This window comes from Ranitomeya variabilis, chromosome 5 (assembly GCF_051348905.1).
Source record: "Ranitomeya variabilis isolate aRanVar5 chromosome 5, aRanVar5.hap1, whole genome shotgun sequence".
NCBI classification, from domain to species: domain Eukaryota; kingdom Metazoa; phylum Chordata; class Amphibia; order Anura; family Dendrobatidae; genus Ranitomeya; species Ranitomeya variabilis.
In genome coordinates, this window is record NC_135236.1 from 74,778,856 (window position 1) to 74,797,424 (window position 18,569).

Below are 18,569 nucleotides of genomic sequence, written 5' to 3' on the forward strand. Positions count from 1 at the left end.
CGTCTCACCCCGCTCTGTCACGGTATCTGTGTGACAGGACTCTTGCTAGTTGAATTGTAGTGCTGAGCAGGGTTGTGGTGTAGTAGTGAGAAATAGTGAAGATGGAGAAACAAGTAGAGAGAGAGAAGAGAAAGGGACTAAATTTGTGTGAGTAAAATGTTATGCATTATCAAGTAAACGTATGAGAAGATATGTATTCACTATCTACTATATATAATCCTTCCCAAGTTAATGGTCAGTAAAAAGTTTATTTTGAACTGGTGGTCTACCTCCTTGTACTGTCAAACATCTGGTCCTGGCCATCCAGGAACATCGGTTATATGTGACCTGCACTGACGTAGCACCCTCACAGCACAAGTCCACACACCCAGCCAGGACTCCCACTTTCATGTAATATGCCGGCACGTAAGAGACTAGTACCCCAAGAACGACTTCCGCGATACGTTACATTTCCATCTTAACAGCAAAGTAATTATAATAGGTGCAGGGGTTGCAATCACCCATAGGAGGTCCCAAAAGTTCTCTTTCACCCACATTAAAAAACAAATAAAAAGCTTTACGTTACGCCACTGCATCCCAACATGGTCACCAGTAATTCAGAGCAGGGGTATGGCAGTCCTGGACATACCAGTGTATACCTGCTGATAGTCCTGACTTTCCTACAACAACAGTTCAGCAAAATGGCCTGCAAAAAAAAGCTCAGTACAGCAAAACTATGCCCCATTTTAGGGACAATCTCGGGTTGAGGATAGAAATGTCAAAATGTTTCGAAATTTGAATTTCTGGCAGTATGACAGGGGAAGTCCATGTAATGTTTTAACTTTTTTCTAGGAGGGTGGAGGCATCTCTTTCAGCCCTCTTAGTGTACATCTATGCCTTGTCTTCAAGATGTCGGTGTACCTGGTGAGTTTTTGAAGTAGAAAACGCTTCAGGAAAATGTCGACAGCGTTTTCATGAAGCTTCTTCTTTCTCATCTTTTCGGTCATTTTTATTGCATTTTTGCTGCTGCAACTTTTTTTGTGCGGATTGTTTTTACAACATCTTTGTCCCTGGCATCTTTTTTGGGGCGCTGTTTTTACGGCGTCTTTGCCACAGGCATATTTTTTTGGGGGGGTTGTTTTTACAACATCTTTTTCTCTGGCATTTTTCTTTTGGGGTAATTTTTTTGTGCTTTGAAAGACGTGACTGAAAAAGAAGCTCAAAAAGACTGATCATATACAGTGGGGAAAAACAGTGTTTAGTCAGCCCCCAATTGTGCAAGTTTTGTTGACCAAATACTACAGGATAAAGTTTCAAGCATGTACTGAGCAACACTGTCCAAGAATGGTGTAGTTTCATGAACCAGTGCCAAAAGTAGTCTCCGTTTTGGATATGTGCATTGCTAAAAAAGGTTAATTCCCCAATATACGTTTGTTGGGTGTCCTTTGGTGGAAACCTTTATTTGCTTGGAAACCTTCCCAGAAATCTCATTCACTCCGCTGATGATGTCATCATATTTTTTTTTTAATAATAATTGGGTCAGTGTCTCTAAGTGTAGTTACCTGACTTAGAAATGAAGGTAATTCAAGCCAGAATGGTAAATAGGTGAGAGATTCCAGCTGAGGAACGAACAACAGCTGCCGACCGTGTCATCCCGGGCGGAGGTCTCTCCAACTTCTCTCACTGCCCCTCCAGCTGTCTCCTGGTTATTCATCAGCATTCTCATATGAGGAAATATTTAATGGGGTTAAACCTTCTCAAGACTTGCTGAAGCAGAAGGAGCTTTTGACAGGTAGGGCAAAGGGGTGCAGACAGAGGTAATGATGGCTGTAAGCACAAAATAATGACTGACGCAAAGAAACCTAAATTCAACTTCATCTATAGTTGAAGATGTTCTCCTTGTGTAGTAGCCAGTGACTTACCCCTAATAACAGCAGACGAGGCCATTATAGAACCCATGAGTTGGGGGGGTCCAGGGTCAGTGCCAGCATCGCGCCCACCCCCTCGCCTGACATCATAATTTCAACTGTGTCTGCAGATAACCTACATGCAGATAGCCTTGAAAGCAATGATGGAAAAGGGTGCCGTCAGCGACCTCCTCCATCATTATCCTTTTGTGTGTGAGCTCTGACATCTCGGCACAAAGGGTACGATGATGTCACTACATCACACCCACTGTACGAAACTTCAGAATACAAGCTGCAGACATTTTTTTTAAAATCAATAAGTACATAGTACTCAATGGGGTGATCATACTGTGTGGAGGGCTGTGTGCGGGCCATTATCCTGTGTAAGGGGTCCATTATACTCTGTGGAGGGCTGTGTGTGGGCCATTATCCTGTGTAAGGGGTCCATTATACTGTGTGGAGGGCTGTGTGTGGGCCATTATCCTGTTTAAGGGGTCCATTATACTCTGTGGAGGGCTGGGTGCGGGCCATTATCCTGTGTAAGGGGTCCATTATACTCTGTGGAGGGCTGTGTGTGGGCCATTATCCTGTGTAAGGGGTCCATTATACTGTGTGGAGGGCTGGGTGCGGGCCATTATCCTGTGTAAGGGGTCCATTATACTATGTGGAGGGCTGTGTGTGTGGGCCATTATAATGTGTAAGGGGTCCATTATACTATGTGGAGGGCTGTGTGTGTGGGCCATTATACTGTGTAAGGGGTCCATTATACTCTGTGGAGGGCTGTGTGTGGGCCATTATACTGTATAAGGGGTCCATTATACTCTGTGGGGGGCTGTGTGCGGGCCATTTTACTGTAAAATGGGTCCATTATACTGTGTGCAGGCCATTGTAATGTTTGATGGTCTAGTGGGGGCCATTATGCTGTCTGAGGGCCATCATAATGTGTGGAGGGTTGTTGGGGCCATCATACTGCTTAGGAGGCTGTCTAGGGTGCATTATAATATGTGGGGGGCCATTTTACTGTGTAGAGGGCTGTGTGAGGGCCATTGTACTGTGCGGAGAGCCATTATACTATGTGGGAAGACTGTGTCAGGACCATCATCCTGTGTGTAGGGGACAGTGGGGGCCACCATACTGTGTTGAGGTCACTGTGGGAGCATCATGCTGTGCGTGTGGAGGAATTTACCATGGGCATGTCATACTATGTTTTGCTGTAATCATACTTTATGGGGGCCATGGAATGGGTATCTTAGTGTGTTGGTGTGAGCAGGTTGCGGGATGCAGTAACGGACAGGAGGCAGAGCAAGGGTTAAAGTTTAACTTTACTGATACAGGGGTATACTCCATGCAGGGAGGGGAAAATAGAGGAAGGGGATATGAGCACCATATGTGTGCTGAGGAAGGTAACGAGGGCAAAAATATAACAACTGTTCATTAAGGGTAAACTTATCAGTCTGATGGCTTCCTGAATGCAGTCTTAGGTTCTAACGGTGGTGCCAACGCGGTCAGCACGTGATGAATCCTGTGTTGTCCTGCAGGCGTTGATGTTCCGGTTCCAGGTAATGGGTCCTTGACGTCTTGCACGGGGTCCTGGGTCCCGGATGTGGGTTGAGGGTGAAGACCGGTCTCTAACACTGCCGGGGCTTAACGAAGCTCGGCAGAAATAGGCGGGTGAGAAAGGGTACAGTCCTAGGTAAGTCACCCGGGGTTTCTTAGGCGGCATGCGCGTGTTCTTTACAGGCCCGTAGTGTCAGGTACCTGGAGTAGTGGGAGCCGACGGGCAGAATACAGTTCTATGGTCACAGTATCTGTAAGTGGTAGCAGAGATACTATAGCGCAGGCCTGCGCTGTCACGGTGCTCAGAGGACGGAGCACTATACTTCCCCTGCTGCGCACTGCGTGTTTCCACCAAGTCTCTACTCCTTTTTGCGCGCTCTCTCCTTTTTATCCTAGCTACACCCCCTGCTGTCCAGTGGAACGGCCGGTCCGGGTCTCTAAGCTTTCCCCCAGACAACAAAAGTGACAGTCCCGACAGTACCGGACACGGCGCAAGAAAGTTGCCCCCGGTCCGGTGCCTTTTCTTACACTGGAACACTAAGGGGCTTCAGTAGGAACAAAATGACTTTTTTTAAGAGCTGCAAAGTTGTGAAATATGATCTGTGTGACCCAGCCAAATATTTTATTCATTTATTTTTGGGGGTAGGGGACAATTAGGACTTCTGTTATGATTTCAATGTATGACCCTGGTAATAACTGGCTATAGCCTATGGTGGAGGCTCATGATGTTGTATGTACTGATGGGTGAGTGGCTGTTTTTTCATTAATTTAATGAGCAATTGGATGCTGGGCTGACAAAATACCCCATGGCTTAGTAAAATGGGTTGTCTGGGAGGGCAACAAGTGTCACCACTGTTTTTTTTTCTTTTAGATTGATTCTCACATTTAAAGCGACCATTTTCTGACTTGTCAGTGTAGGTAACAGCTGCAGGCTTATGTTGGAGGAACTGTGTTGAGTGGACAGCAGATGGCGCTGTGTGGTAAGAGTTTGTCAGACTGTTTTGTAGGACCCTGTTTGTGGCAGCTTCACTTCCTGTAATCCTCCATGTTGTGATGATGAAGGAAACAGTTGCTTTATGTCCTTGGAAGTACATTCTCCCAAAATGTCTAAGTGCTGATGAATCTGCAGAAAGCTAAACTCTGCAACATCATTATCCATAGAACAGTTGCACTGCTGTGAGTCACTGAACTGTAACTTCCAGTAAATCTGAAAATAAAAGATGTAACAGAGCCCATATAACAGATTGCAATGTGCATGATGTCTGCTCTTCATTTTCTTCTACGAATTAACTCCCCCGATGTTTTCTTCCAACATGCCTCCATGACAATATAATGAAAGCTTCCAAAAAGGCGGCAATTAGGGTGCGTTTCTAGCATGTGATGACACCCATTGTGACTTTATCTTTTAATACTGACAGTTGGACTTTAGGATCGAGCATAGATATCACATAATGATTGCTGCCTCCCCACCTGTAAGCCCCATAATGAGTAAGGGGTGGATGGGGAGGATGATTTATCAATATATAATAGGAAGTGGCATCATTGGAAACTGAGATTATGTTGCCACACTGTGGTTATAAAGGGTATTGTCATCAAGGGGGACATGTCATCAAGATTTACCCCTAGAGGTTACTAGTAGCGGTTAATCGCCTCGTAATACCCTTTATAATGATGCCTGTGTTATCCCTAACGCTTAATGTCAGTGTATAAAAACTAAGTTTAATGGTCCCTGCTCTCCCTGCCCTGCAACCACCACACTAGTTTGGGACCTCTGTCAATCAATGCCACTGCACAGGGAGAAGCATGTCCATCTTGAGCAGGGAGGAGGAGGAAAAAAATGGCCGCTGGCGACCCCAGGCAGAGAGAGCAGGGACAATAAATATGTTTTTAAACCCTTAGTGCTCCTGTAAAACTTGGTCTCAGCACACACTGCAATGCTCTCTTTTGCCGAACTCAACAGCCTCGTAAATGCCTATAAGGCAGTCACATTCAGGTGACCCACAGACAACAATCTCCCAAATTCTTCAGATGTCTGGCCTGTGAGATAGGTTAGCAAGACAGAAGCCTTGTCTTATAAGGAAAAACATCCCTGCCCAGCTTATCTTGCCAAAACTTTACATTAAGTCTGTCAAAAGCATGTGGGAAAACCTGTTATGTCTGATGAGACCAAGGTTGAACTTTTTGGCCGTAAGTTATGTTTGGTGTAAAGTCAACATTCCATCACCAAAAGAACACCATACCCACAGTGAGGCATGGTGGAGGCAGCATTATGTTTTTAGGTCTGTTTTGTGGCAGCTGGAACTGGGGCTTAATTATGGTGAGGTAAATTATGAACGGTTCCAGATATCAGTAAGTTTTACAACAAAACTTTCAGCTAAAAAGCTGAAAATAAAGACGAATTTCACCTTTCAGCATAACAATGAACCAAAGTGACCTCTAAATCAACGGAAGAATGGCTTCACTAGAAAAAGATAATAGTTTTGCAATGGCAGCCAGAACCCAATTAAAAATCTCTTTGTGACCTGAAGAGGGCGCTGTACACAGACGATGCCTCACAATCTGACAGGTACTGCAAGGAAGAGTGGGCAAACATTGCCAATCCTAGATGTGTCATGCTGATAGACTCCTACCCAAAAAGATTGAGAGCTGTCATAAATTCAAAGGGTACATGAACAAAGTTTACCCACATTATTTTAGTTATTTCGCTTTATTTTTCAATAGATTTGTACAAATTATGGGAGGCATTCAGAAATATTTCTTTTTGGTATGATTTAGTTTAGAGGACCTAAACCTGGCATTTTAACAAGGGTGTGTAGACTTTTTATATCCACCGTTTACACTATAATCACACAACAATTCTAACATGAAACCTAAGAATGAAAAGTTACAGAAGCCAACATGAATCGGAATCACAATGTCTGCTGCACCATCTAGTGGTCCAACGTGGTACTACACTTGACCCCAAGTGATCCGTTTTTTATCCCGTGGACAAGTAAATGGCCCGCAGCCAGCGCACCATAAAGGACCATTTATTTCTGTCTCATTAGTCCCATTTCCCAGTATCATTTTTGCCATTTTAACTTTTCTTAAAGCTGCAGGCCAATCAGTGACAAATCGCAATACAGCTAGCGCTGGATGATGTCGGTGACCGGACAATGTTGGGTAATGCCTCATCCGACTGGAAAACATAGATTGTAAAATGAAGCCGCTGTCATCGAATGATTAGAGTTTTTTATGTTAAGGATCTTATTCACATGTGACCAGACCTGTCCATCAGCCTCCTCCAGTAGAAAAGCAGCTTTCCTATATGTCGTGTTTTTTGATCTGAAGGTTTTGCGCCGATCCCGGTTACGCGAGTGACGACCAGCGCTGGCACGGGAGCTACGTATAGGTGTTCTTATTCAGATCAAGAAGGGGGTGGTCTTAATAGTGGACGACCCCTTTAATAGCTGCCGCTGTAAAAAAAAAAAACCAATTGTACACCGATGACAAGGCAGAAAAAAAAACGTCCCACTTTTCTACATGAAATTCTAAACAATTTTTTATACTGTGCCCTATCACAAAACGATGAAATAACACCAACACACCACAAAACCAAGAAGTCCGCATATAAAATCATCTGATATGAGCGCAATACAATTTATAAAAAAATACCGCTATACCAGTAATAAGATTTTTGGTGGTCGCAGACCATTTGTAGTGAGGGATGACCCCTGAAGGTGACCCTGGGTGCAGCATGTCAGGCTGTGTTGTAGAGGGCACGTTCACACGGTCAGTATTTTACCTCAGTATTTTACCTCAGTATTTTACCTCAGTGTTTGTAAGCCAAAACCAGGAGTGGAACAGTCAGAGGGAAAGTATAATAGAAACACGTCAACACTTCTGTATTTATCACCCACTCCTGGATTTGGCTTACAAATATTGAGGTAAAATACTGAGGTAAAATACTGAGGCAAAATACTGAGTGTGCGAACGTGGCCTTATTTGGTTAGTACTGCAAAACAGCTGAGGTCTGGAGGGAATGTAGAAATCCCGTGCTACATGTTACACGCTGGAAATATGAGATCTTTCAGAAAATGTTCTTCTCTTGTGAGACATTCACAGAGGCCACAATCCATCCTATTGTTCGGTGCCTGGAGTATTATGGATGTGTGAAAATCTGTTGCTGGGGAAGACGGCTCACAAATACTATTTTTTTCCTCCTCTTCTTCCAAGAGCTAGAACATTTTTTTTATTTCTGCATCAATATAGCTGTATGAGTTTTTTTTTTTATGGGTCACGGTCTAGTTTGGAAATATGTTAACATTTCCCTTTCTATTTATTGCACTGAAAAAAAAGATGGAAAAAAATCCAAGTTGGGTAAAGTAGTGAGAAAAAGACGAAAGCTCAATTTTTAAAAAATTATTTTCATTTTAGGGAATTCAATGTGCACTAAAAATTTAGTGCGCATTTTAACATTTTAGTTTTTTTACTTTTTTTTTTCTATATTTATTAACAGGAGATTTCCAAAACAGAGCAGTTTAATTTAAAACATGACATACCAAAAAGAGACAAAGACTGCAACAACAAAAAAAATCTATAAAAACGCACAAAGAAATGTACGAAAAAATGCAGCTAATAGGTGCAGAAATGGTAAAATTCGGCCAATACTCAGAGTGGGAAAGAATGGGTAGGAGAAGCTTTGTACGTTTTTTTTGTCTCCTACACAGGTGCACAGTAATCCCCATCATTCACATAGGAGCAGCCGGGATATTTGCCATTGGCTCATTCTCGCTCCCAGATCCGTGTGTGCGGGCGCTGCAGGACTGGCCGGACGTGTTTCTGGATTATCTGATAGTCCGCGCATATTATGTATAAATATGTAATAAGTGTGGGAACAAATCATCAGGGCAAGGACCGCACCCAGCGGACTAGGACTGTCAGCAGCTGGAAAACACACAAGTGCAGGCACAGGTGCACATCCTGCTCAGGGTGTGGTGACATATGCAAACACCATCAGTGCGGAGTGTATTGTAACCCTTTATTGTCCAAGAAATAATAGCCAGGTATTGGGCCGGGGAGCAGATTTGCCTACACTGCCAGAAGGTTTAGGAAAATTGCCAAAAAAAAGGGGGAAACCTCCTGGAAAAGAAGGCAAACTCCATGGCACTGTGTCCCAGCTAAGCCCCTGCCCCTGTTTATTCCTGCGGTCTTTTCCCTGCCCGGAGGGAGTACCAGGGTCTCCTCTGTATGAAATCCAAATGCCCTAATTGGGAAACCCCTTTAGGCTGTATTCACACATAGCATCAATGCTACAATTTATTTTTTTTTGCTCCTTTTTAGCTTTAGATTTTCGGCAGGTGTCCATTAGTGATGAGTGAACGTGCTGGGATAAGGTGTTATCTGAGCATGCTCAGGTGCAAACCGAGGGTCTTCGGCGTGCTTCAATAATATGTACGAGTCCCCGCGGCTGCATGTCTCGCGGCTCTACAACAGCTGCACCACATGCAGGGATTCTCTAACAAACAGCCAGTCCTTGCATGTGTTGTGGCTGTCAAACAGCCACGAGACATGCAGCCGCGGGGACTCGAACATATTTTTTGAGCAAGCCGAACACACTCGGTTAGCACCCGAGCATGCTCAAATAACACCTTATCAAAGCACGTTCGCTCGTCACTATTCTCTATGAGAAAGCCGCTGTCAGACATCTCTGGCAGTGGCTTATCGCAGGGATAATATCAGACATGCCGGATCCTTACCTCCCCCCAACAATCGTCTGTTAGGGGCACCAATACACATTAGACTGTTGTCAGGACATGTATCGGTGGGTTCGTCTGACGCTAGTCTAATGTGTATGGGGGGCTTTACTCCACTCTTGATGTGATTTTGTCATTGTATGGCAGTTATTATCAGTGCACTCTATGGCACTAATACTTATATAGCTCGGATATCTTTTAGTATATTGTACATTTTCATCTGCCACTTTCTCAACAAGATTTTCCCACCCTTCAGCGGAATTCTCACGTCATCCGCCAGAGGCGAATCATCAGAGGTGATATTGTAGATTTTATTAGATTACTAGGGTAAAGCCACACTGCAGATTATAATGCCGCATTGTCCGACATCAAGGACAGCTGAAGTTACAAAGCTCCCAGAACAACCCTTATGTATAACTTGTGACCGAAAGTAGCCACTTCAGCCGATTGTGCCACATTCCTGCCATACTTCTTAGGCTGCCGTCACACTACCAGTATTTGGTCAGTATTTTACATCAGTATTTGTAAGCCAAAACCAGGAGTGGAACAATTAAAGGAAAAGTATAATAGAAACATATGCACCACTTCTGCATTTATCACCCACTCCTGGATTTGGCTTACAAATACTGATGTAAAATGCTGACCAAATACTGCCAGTGTGACGGCAGCCTTATTCAGATTTTGTGACTGAACAGAGGGTGATCTGTCATGATCTCAATGGCAAGAGAACATAGCATAAGCATATATAGGAACTAGCTCTTGGAAGATGGGAACTGAGCTGACCATGAACTAAACCTAACGCACAACTAGCAGTGGCCGGGTAGCATGCCTACGTTGATTCTAGATGCCCAGCACCAGCCGGAGGACTAAATAATGCTAGCAGAGGAAAATATCAGTCCTAGCTCACCTCTAGAGAAATACCCCGAAAGGAGACAGAGGCCCCCCACATGTATTGGCGGTGAATTAAGATGAAATAACAAACGTAGTATGAAAATAGGTTTAGCAAATTTGAGGTCCACTTACTACATAGCAGAAGACAGAAAGGACACTTTCATGGTCAGCTGAAAACCCTATCAAAACACCATCCAGAAATTACTTTAAAACTCTGGCATTAACTCATAACACCAGAGTGGCAATTCCTGTTCACAAGAGCTTTCCAGACACAGTAACGAAACTACAGCTGTGAACTGGAACAAAAATGCAAAAACAAACATGGACAAGAGTCCAACTTATCTAGTAGTTGTCTAGGAGCAGGAACAAGCACAGAGAGGCTTCTGATAACATTGTTGACCGGCAAGCAACTAACAGAGCAGCAAGGTTATATAGCGACTCCCACATCTTGATGGGAACAGGTGAACAGAGAAGATGAAAACACCAGTTCAATTCCACCAGTAGCCACCGGGGGAGCCCAGAATCCAAATTCACAACAGTACCCCCCCCCTCAAGGAGGGGGCACCGAACCCTCACCAGAACCACCAGGGCGATCAGGATGGGCCCTATGAAAGGCACGAACCAGATCAGAGGCATGAACATCAGATGCATTCACCCAAGAATTATCCTCCTGGCCGTATCCCTTCCACTTGACCAGATACTGGAGTCTCCGTCTGGAAACACGAGAGTCCAAGATTTTCTCCACAACGTACTCCAACTCACCCTCAACCAACACCGGAGCAGGAGGCTCAACGGAAGGCACAACCGGTACCTCATACCTGCGCAATAATGACCGATGAAAAACGTTATGAATAGAAAAGGATGCAGGGAGGTCCAAACGGAAGGAAACAGGGTTAAGAATCTCCAATATCTTATACGGGCCGATGAACCGAGGCTTAAACTTAGGAGAAGAGACCCTCATAGGGACAAAACGAGAAGACAACCACACCAAATCCCCAACAACAAGCCGAGGACCAACACGACGGTGGCGGTTGGCAAAAAGCTGAGTCTTCTCCTGGGACAACCTCAAATTGTCCACCACCTGCCCCCAGATCTGATGCAATCTCTCCACCACAGCATCCACTCCAGGACAATCCGAAGATTCCACCTGACCAGAGGAAAATCGAGGATGAAACCCCGAATTACAGAAAAACGGGGACACCAAAGTGGCAGAGCTGGCCCGATTATTGAGAGCGAACTCTGCCAATGGCAAAAAAGCAACCCAATCATCCTGGTCAGCAGACACAAAACACCTCAGATATGTCTCCAGGGTCTGATTAGTCCGCTCGGTCTGGCCATTCGTCTGAGGATGGAAAGCGGACGAAAAAGATAAATCTATGCCCATCCTAGCACAGAATGCCCGCCAAAATCTAGACACGAATTGGGTCCCTCTGTCAGAAATGATATTCTCAGGAATACCATGCAAACGAACAACATTTTGAAAAAACAGAGGAACCAACTCGGAAGAAGAAGGCAACTTGGGCAGAGGAACCAAATGGACCATCTTAGAGAAACGGTCACACACCACCCAGATGACAGACATCTTCTGAGAAACAGGCAGATCTGAAATAAAATCCATCGAGATGTGCGTCCAAGGCCTCTTAGGAATAGGCAAGGGCAACAATAATCCACTAGCCCGAGAGCAACAAGGCTTGGCCCGAGCACAAACGTCACAAGACTGCACAAAGCCTCGCACATCTCGTGACAGGGAAGGCCACCAGAAGGACCTTGCCACCAAATCCCTGGTACCAAAAATGCCAGGATGACCTGCCAACGCAGAAGAATGAACCTCAGAGATGACTCTAATGGTCCAATCATCAGGAACAAACAGTTTATCAGGTGGGCAACGATCCGGTCTATCTGCCTGAAACTCCTGCAAGGCCCGCCGCAGGTCTGGAGAAACGGCTGACAATACCACTCCATCCTTAAGGATACCTGTGGGCTCAGAGTTACCAGGCGAGTCAGGCTCAAAACTCCTAGAAAGGGCATCCGCCTTAACATTCTTAGAACCCGGTAGGTATGACACCACAAAATCAAACCGAGAGAAAAATAATGACCAGCGCGCCTGTCTAGGATTCAGGCGCCTGGCGGTCTCAAGATAAATCAAGTTTTTGTGGTCAGTCAATACCACCACCTGATGTCTGGCCCCCTCAAGCCAATGGCGCCACTCCTCAAAAGCCCACTTCATGGCCAAAAGCTCCCGATTCCCAACATCATAATTCCGCTCAGCGGGCGAAAATTTACGGGAAAAGAAGGCACAAGGCCTCATCACGGAGCAGTCAGAACTTTTCTGCGACAACACTGCCCCAGCTCCGATCTCAGAAGCGTCGACCTCAACCTGAAAAGGTAGAGCAACATCAGGCTGACGCAACACAGGGGCAGAGGAAAAACGGCGCTTAAGCTCCCGAAAGGCCTCCACAGCGTCAGGGGACCAATCAGCAACATCAGCACCCTTCTTAGTCAAATCGGTCAATGGCTTAGCAATATCCGAAAAAACAGCAATAAATCGACGATAAAAGTTAGCAAAGCCCAAAAATTTCTGAAGACTCTTAAGAGAAGAGGGCTGCGTCCAATCACAAATAGCTTGAACCTTGACAGGATCCATTTCAATGGAAGAGGGAGAAAAAATATATCCCAAAAAGGAAATCCTCTGTACCCCAAAAACACACTTAGAACCCTTCACACACAAATAATTAGACCGCAAAACCTGGAAAACCCTCCTGACTTGCTGGACATGAGAGTCCCAGTCATCCGAAAAAATCAGAATATCATCCAGATACACAATCATAAATTTATCCAAATAATCGCGAAAAATATCATGCATAAAGGACTGGAAAACTGACGGAGCATTTGAAAGACCAAAAGGCATCACTAAATACTCAAAGTGGCCCTCGGGCGTATTAAATGCGGTTTTCCACTCATCCCCCTGCCTGATTCGCACCAAATTATACGCCCCACGAAGGTCAATCTTAGAGAACCACTTGGCCCCCTTTATGCGAGCAAACAAATCAGTCAGCAACGGCAATGGGTATTGATATTTTACAGTGATTTTATTCAAAAGCCGATAATCGATACATGGTCTCAAAGAGCCGTCTTTTTTTGACACAAAGAAAAAACCGGCTCCTAAGGGAGATGACGATGGACGAATATGTCCCTTTTCCAAGGACTCCTTTATATATTCTCGCATAGCAGCATGTTCAGGCACAGACAGATTAAATAAACGACCCTTTGGGTATTTACTACCCGGGATTAAATCTATGGCACAATCGCACTCTCTGTGCGGAGGTAATGAACCAAGCTTGGATTCTTCAAAGACGTCACGATAGTCAGACAGGAACTCAGGAATTTCAGAGGGAATAGATGATGAAATGGAAACCACAGGTACATCCCCATGAGCCCCCTTACATCCCCAGCTCAACACAGACATAGCTCTCCAGTCGAGGACTGGGTTGTGAGATTGCAGCCAAGGCAATCCTAGCACCAAATCATCATGTAGATTATACAGCACCAGAAAGCGAATAATCTCCTGGTGATCCGGATTAATACGCATAGTTACTTGTGTCCAGTATTGTGGTTTATTATTAGCCAATGGGGTGGAGTCAATCCCCTTCAGAGGAATAAGAGTCTCCAAAGGCTCTAAATCATACCCACAGCGTTTGGCAAAGGACCAATCCATAAGACTCAAAGCGGCGCCAGAGTCGACATAGGCGTCCGTGGTAATAGATGACAAAGAGCAAATCAGGGTCACAGATAGAATAAACTTAGATGGTAAGGTGCAAATGGAAACAGATTTATCAAGCTTTTTAGTGCGCTTAGAGCATGCTGATATAACATGAGTAGAATCACCACAATAGAAACACAACCCATTTTTCCGTCTAAAATTCTGCCGCTCGCTTCGGGACAGAATTCTATCACACTGCATACTCTCTGGCGACTTCTCAGTGGACACCGCCAGATGGTGCACTGGTTTGCGCTCCCGCAAACGCCTATCGATCTGAATAGCCATTGTCATGGACTCATTCAGACCCGCAGGCACAGGGAACCCCACCATAACATCCTTAATGGCATCAGAGAGACCCTCTCTGAAAGTCGCCGCCAGGGCGCACTCATTCCACTGAGTAAGCACAGACCATTTACGGAATCTTTGGCAGTAAATTTCCGCTTCATCTTGCCCCTGAGATAGGGACATCAAAGTTTTTTCTGCCTGAAGCTCCAAATGAGGTTCGTCATAAAGCAACCCCAAGGCCAGAAAAAACGCATCCACATTGAGCAACGCAGGATCCCCTGGTGTCAATGAAAAAGCCCAGTCTTGAGGGTCGCCCCGGAGCAAGGAAATCACAATCCTGACCTGCTGTGCAGGGTCTCCGGCAGAGCGAGATTTCAGGGACAAAAATAATTTGCAATTATTTCGAAAATTCTGAAACCCAGATCTATTCCCCGAGAAAAATTCCGGCAAAGGAATTCTCGGCTCAGATACAGGTGCATGACAAACAAAATCTTGCAAATTTTGTAACTTCGTGGCGAGATTATTCAAACCTGCAGTTACACTCTGAAGATCCATTACAAACATGTGGACACAGAGCCATTCAAAGATTAGAAGGAGAGAAAAAAAAAAAAAAATTTCAGCAGACTACTTATTTCTCTCCTTTCTCAGCCAAGGATTTTAACCCTTTAGTGGGCCGGTCAAACTGTCATGATCTCAATGGCAAGAGAACATAGCATAAGCATATATAGGAACTAGCTCTTGGAAGATGGGAACTGAGCTGACCATGAACTAAACCTAACGCACAACTAGCAGTGGCCGGGTAGCATGCCTACGTTGATTCTAGATGCCCAGCACCAGCCGGAGGACTAAATAATGCTAGCAGAGGAAAATATCAGTCCTAGCTCACCTCTAGAGAAATACCCCGAAAGGAGACAGAGGCCCCCCACATGTATTGGCGGTGAATTAAGATGAAATAACAAACGTAGTATGAAAATAGGTTTAGCAAATTTGAGGTCCACTTACTACATAGCAGAAGACAGAAAGGACACTTTCATGGTCAGCTGAAAACCCTATCAAAACACCATCCAGAAATTACTTTAAAACTCTGGCATTAACTCATAACACCAGAGTGGCAATTCCTGTTCACAAGAGCTTTCCAGACACAGTAACGAAACTACAGCTGTGAACTGGAACAAAAATGCAAAAACAAACATGGACAAGAGTCCAACTTATCTAGTAGTTGTCTAGGAGCAGGAACAAGCACAGAGAGGCTTCTGATAACATTGTTGACCGGCAAGCAACTAACAGAGCAGCAAGGTTATATAGCGACTCCCACATCTTGATGGGAACAGGTGAACAGAGAAGATGAAAACACCAGTTCAATTCCACCAGTAGCCACCGGGGGAGCCCAGAATCCAAATTCACAACAGTGATCATAGTGTGATCCAATTTTCTCGGAAGAGAAGATAGAAAAAAAAATGTCTCCATCCTCTTCATTCTGTCACTGCGTGGAAATAGGTTTGCACTCACATGTCATCCGAGTGCCGTCTGATGTTTTCCATGGACTTGCATGGCCAAGTCTGATCCAAATGTAAGGTGCAAATCATGCATGCTGTGACATGGACCTGTGCTTAGCCCCATAGAATAACACTGGTCCGAGTGCGATCTAATGTTTTATTGTTTTGCACTTAGACCGAACATAAAGCCATGTGCACGAGCCATAAGGATAAGTGATCTGCCCAGGGTCGGACTGGCCCACCGGAGAACCGGAGGACTCTCCGGTGGGCCCAGGCACTGACACCTGCTGGCATACTGGCCAGCAGCTGCCTAGGGAGCCCACTGCTCCACGGGCTAATAGCTAATAGTGGCGCTCCAAGCAGCTATGGGGCCCCTGAGTCAGGGGGGCCCGCCTGGCGTCAGCTGAGCAGCAGCTGGAGACAAGAGCCTGTCCCCGCTGCTAAAGAGAAATTAATATTCATACCTCCCCATTCCCCCATGGGCGTGGAGAGGAGTGAGTATTCATTTCACATAGCGGGCAGCATTAGCCGCAGGCTGAGGCTAACACTGCCCACATATAAATCCAGAGCGGCTGCATTGGGGCCCTGGAGGTGGACTCCTGCAGGCCAGCTAAACCGTGCAGCTTGGCAGCGAAGAGCTGCTGGGATCTGATGCCGTCCTGCTTCCAGTCCGCTGCCCAGCGCTTCCTGTCTGACACAGCGCGGCTGGATGACGTCATCATTCAGCGCGGCTATTTCAGAGAAGATGCTGCTTCCTGGATGTGCTGCGGGGAACGTGCGGAGAAGTGAATGTTGCTGTGTCTCTGTTTGGCTGCCTGCGTGAGTATATGTGGTGCGGTGGTGTGTGTGTGTGTGGTGCATGTATTGGAGATTGGCAATGACGTGGGTGATAGAGAGAGCAGTGATGGGAATGGTGGGGGAGAAGGCAATTTTGGTGGCGGTGGAAAGGATGATGGGGTGGTGGGGGAGGAGGCAATGATGGAGGTGGTGGAATGGGCAATGATGGGGGTGGTGGGGGAGGAGGCAATGATGGAGGTGGAGGAGGGATGCATTATACCTTATGAGGGGATCTGCACTATACTTTGAGGGGGCTACATTATATTCTGTGGAGGGGCTGCAATATATTCTGTGCGGGGGCTGCATTCTCTCAGGGGGCTACATTATACCCTATGAGGGGGCTACATTATATTCTATTTGGGAGTTGCATTATACCTTATGAGGGGGTTGCATTATATTTTGTAGGGTGCTGCATTATACCCTATGAGGGTGCTGCATTATACCCGATGGGGGTGCTACATTATATTCTATGAGGGGTTGCATTATACCTTATGAGGGGGTTGCATTATATTGTGGGGTGCTGCATTATACCCTATGAGGGGCTGCATTATATTCTGTGAAGGGGGCTGCATTATATTCCATGAGGGGGGTACATTATATTCTATGAGAGGGGTACATTATATTCTATGAGGGGGGCTACTCCAACCCCTGCTACATAATTAAGACATGTACTGCTTTATATTATACCCTAATATTAGCGTGTTTTACGGCACAATTGGTGGTCTTGTATTTATTTCTATGTAGGTACATAGTGGGCCCAAAGAATGATTTTCTCTCGTGGGCCCAAGGTGCTCCAGTCCGACGCTGGATCTGCCTATAAATCCCCTTTAAGCTTTGGCATGGCTTGTTCAGATTTTAAGGTAAAAAACACATGGTATAGGGTTATTGCCATCATTAGAAGCTCAAGGATAGGTCACATTTATCAACTCGTGCAATGTCAACTACTGGGCTCTGCAATGAACCTGAAGACGGGACTGAAGTACCCCTGTTGGCACAGCCTGGAAGCCTTACATGCTTGCCACCATTCCATTCATTCTTTGTAGGGCTACTGGAAATTGCCGACTACAGCGCTCAGCCTTTTCGTGGCAGTCCTATAGGCAATGATTGGAGAGGTGGAGCTCAGGGCATTTCAGAGCCCCATTTTCTGGATTGGTGGACGTCCAGGTAGTCAGACCACTATCGATCCCCATTTATTACCTATCTTTAGAAAAGAGGATAGGATAAGTTTTAATGATGGGAATAACCCAATAAGAGGTCATATTAAAGTGAGTGCTCCATTGTTATACAGGGCATTTTTTAAGGAATAATTAATTATTAATACCCTGTAGACCCCCAATCCTTCGCTGTTTTATTAAACTTTTTATTGTGTTCTACAGTGATTGAAAATTGGTTCGAAAAATTCAGGGGTCCTATATGACATTATTAAAGATCTGACTGATTGGTTTCCCGGTGATCGCACTTTCACAAGAAGTCATCTACAGTAGAAGTTAGTGGGTAGAATACTCCCTTAAGGTGGTAACATTGCCGCCTAGTATAGCCATTCCCACAACGTCATCTACTCCAGACGTGTACTCCACAATTGTAATTCTAGCTGTCAATATTACCCCCTCCATGACATATGATGTATATTTACGTCATATGTCGTGTCTCTGACTTTGATTCGGGCTCACACGCTGAGCCTGCATATTTCTCCGCACATGATGGTTGATTTAATCAGTCATCATGTGCCTTTAACAGCCGTGGGTGGATCAGTACATTGCCCTGCTGCTGTTTTAACCAGTTAAATCTCTGACAGTGGGATTTAACACGTGCTGCCCAGAAGAGCGTTGTGCATGAGCACCCCTGTCATGTAATCGCGGGGCGCCAATGGGTTATCAGTCACAACAGCCGAGGGTCTAATGATGACCCCCCCTGCCTATCATTACAATCCTCTTGTGAATGCCGGCTCGTGGCTGAATCACTGCTATGTATAGCACCTGTGATCAGACGATCGCAGCTTCAAGTCCCCTAAGGGGACTATTAAATAAAGTAAAAAAAAAAATGTTTTGGAAAATGTAAAAAATACAAAAATTCAAATCACCCCCACATTTGCCCCATTGAAAATAAAACAATAATAAATACA

At 45.2% G+C, this 18,569-nt stretch overlaps 2 protein-coding genes across 3 annotated transcripts in view; one reads left to right on the forward strand and one right to left on the reverse strand.

Annotated features, from left to right (window-relative positions):
* The window catches only part of TACC1 (transforming acidic coiled-coil containing protein 1), a 110,155-nt gene that overhangs the window by 90,560 nt on the left and 1,026 nt on the right, over positions 1-18,569 (reverse strand). The window lies entirely within an intron of this gene.
* Positions 1-18,569, forward strand: part of LOC143774559 (nodal homolog 2-A-like) — a 73,073-nt gene that overhangs the window by 26,633 nt on the left and 27,871 nt on the right. The window lies entirely within an intron of this gene.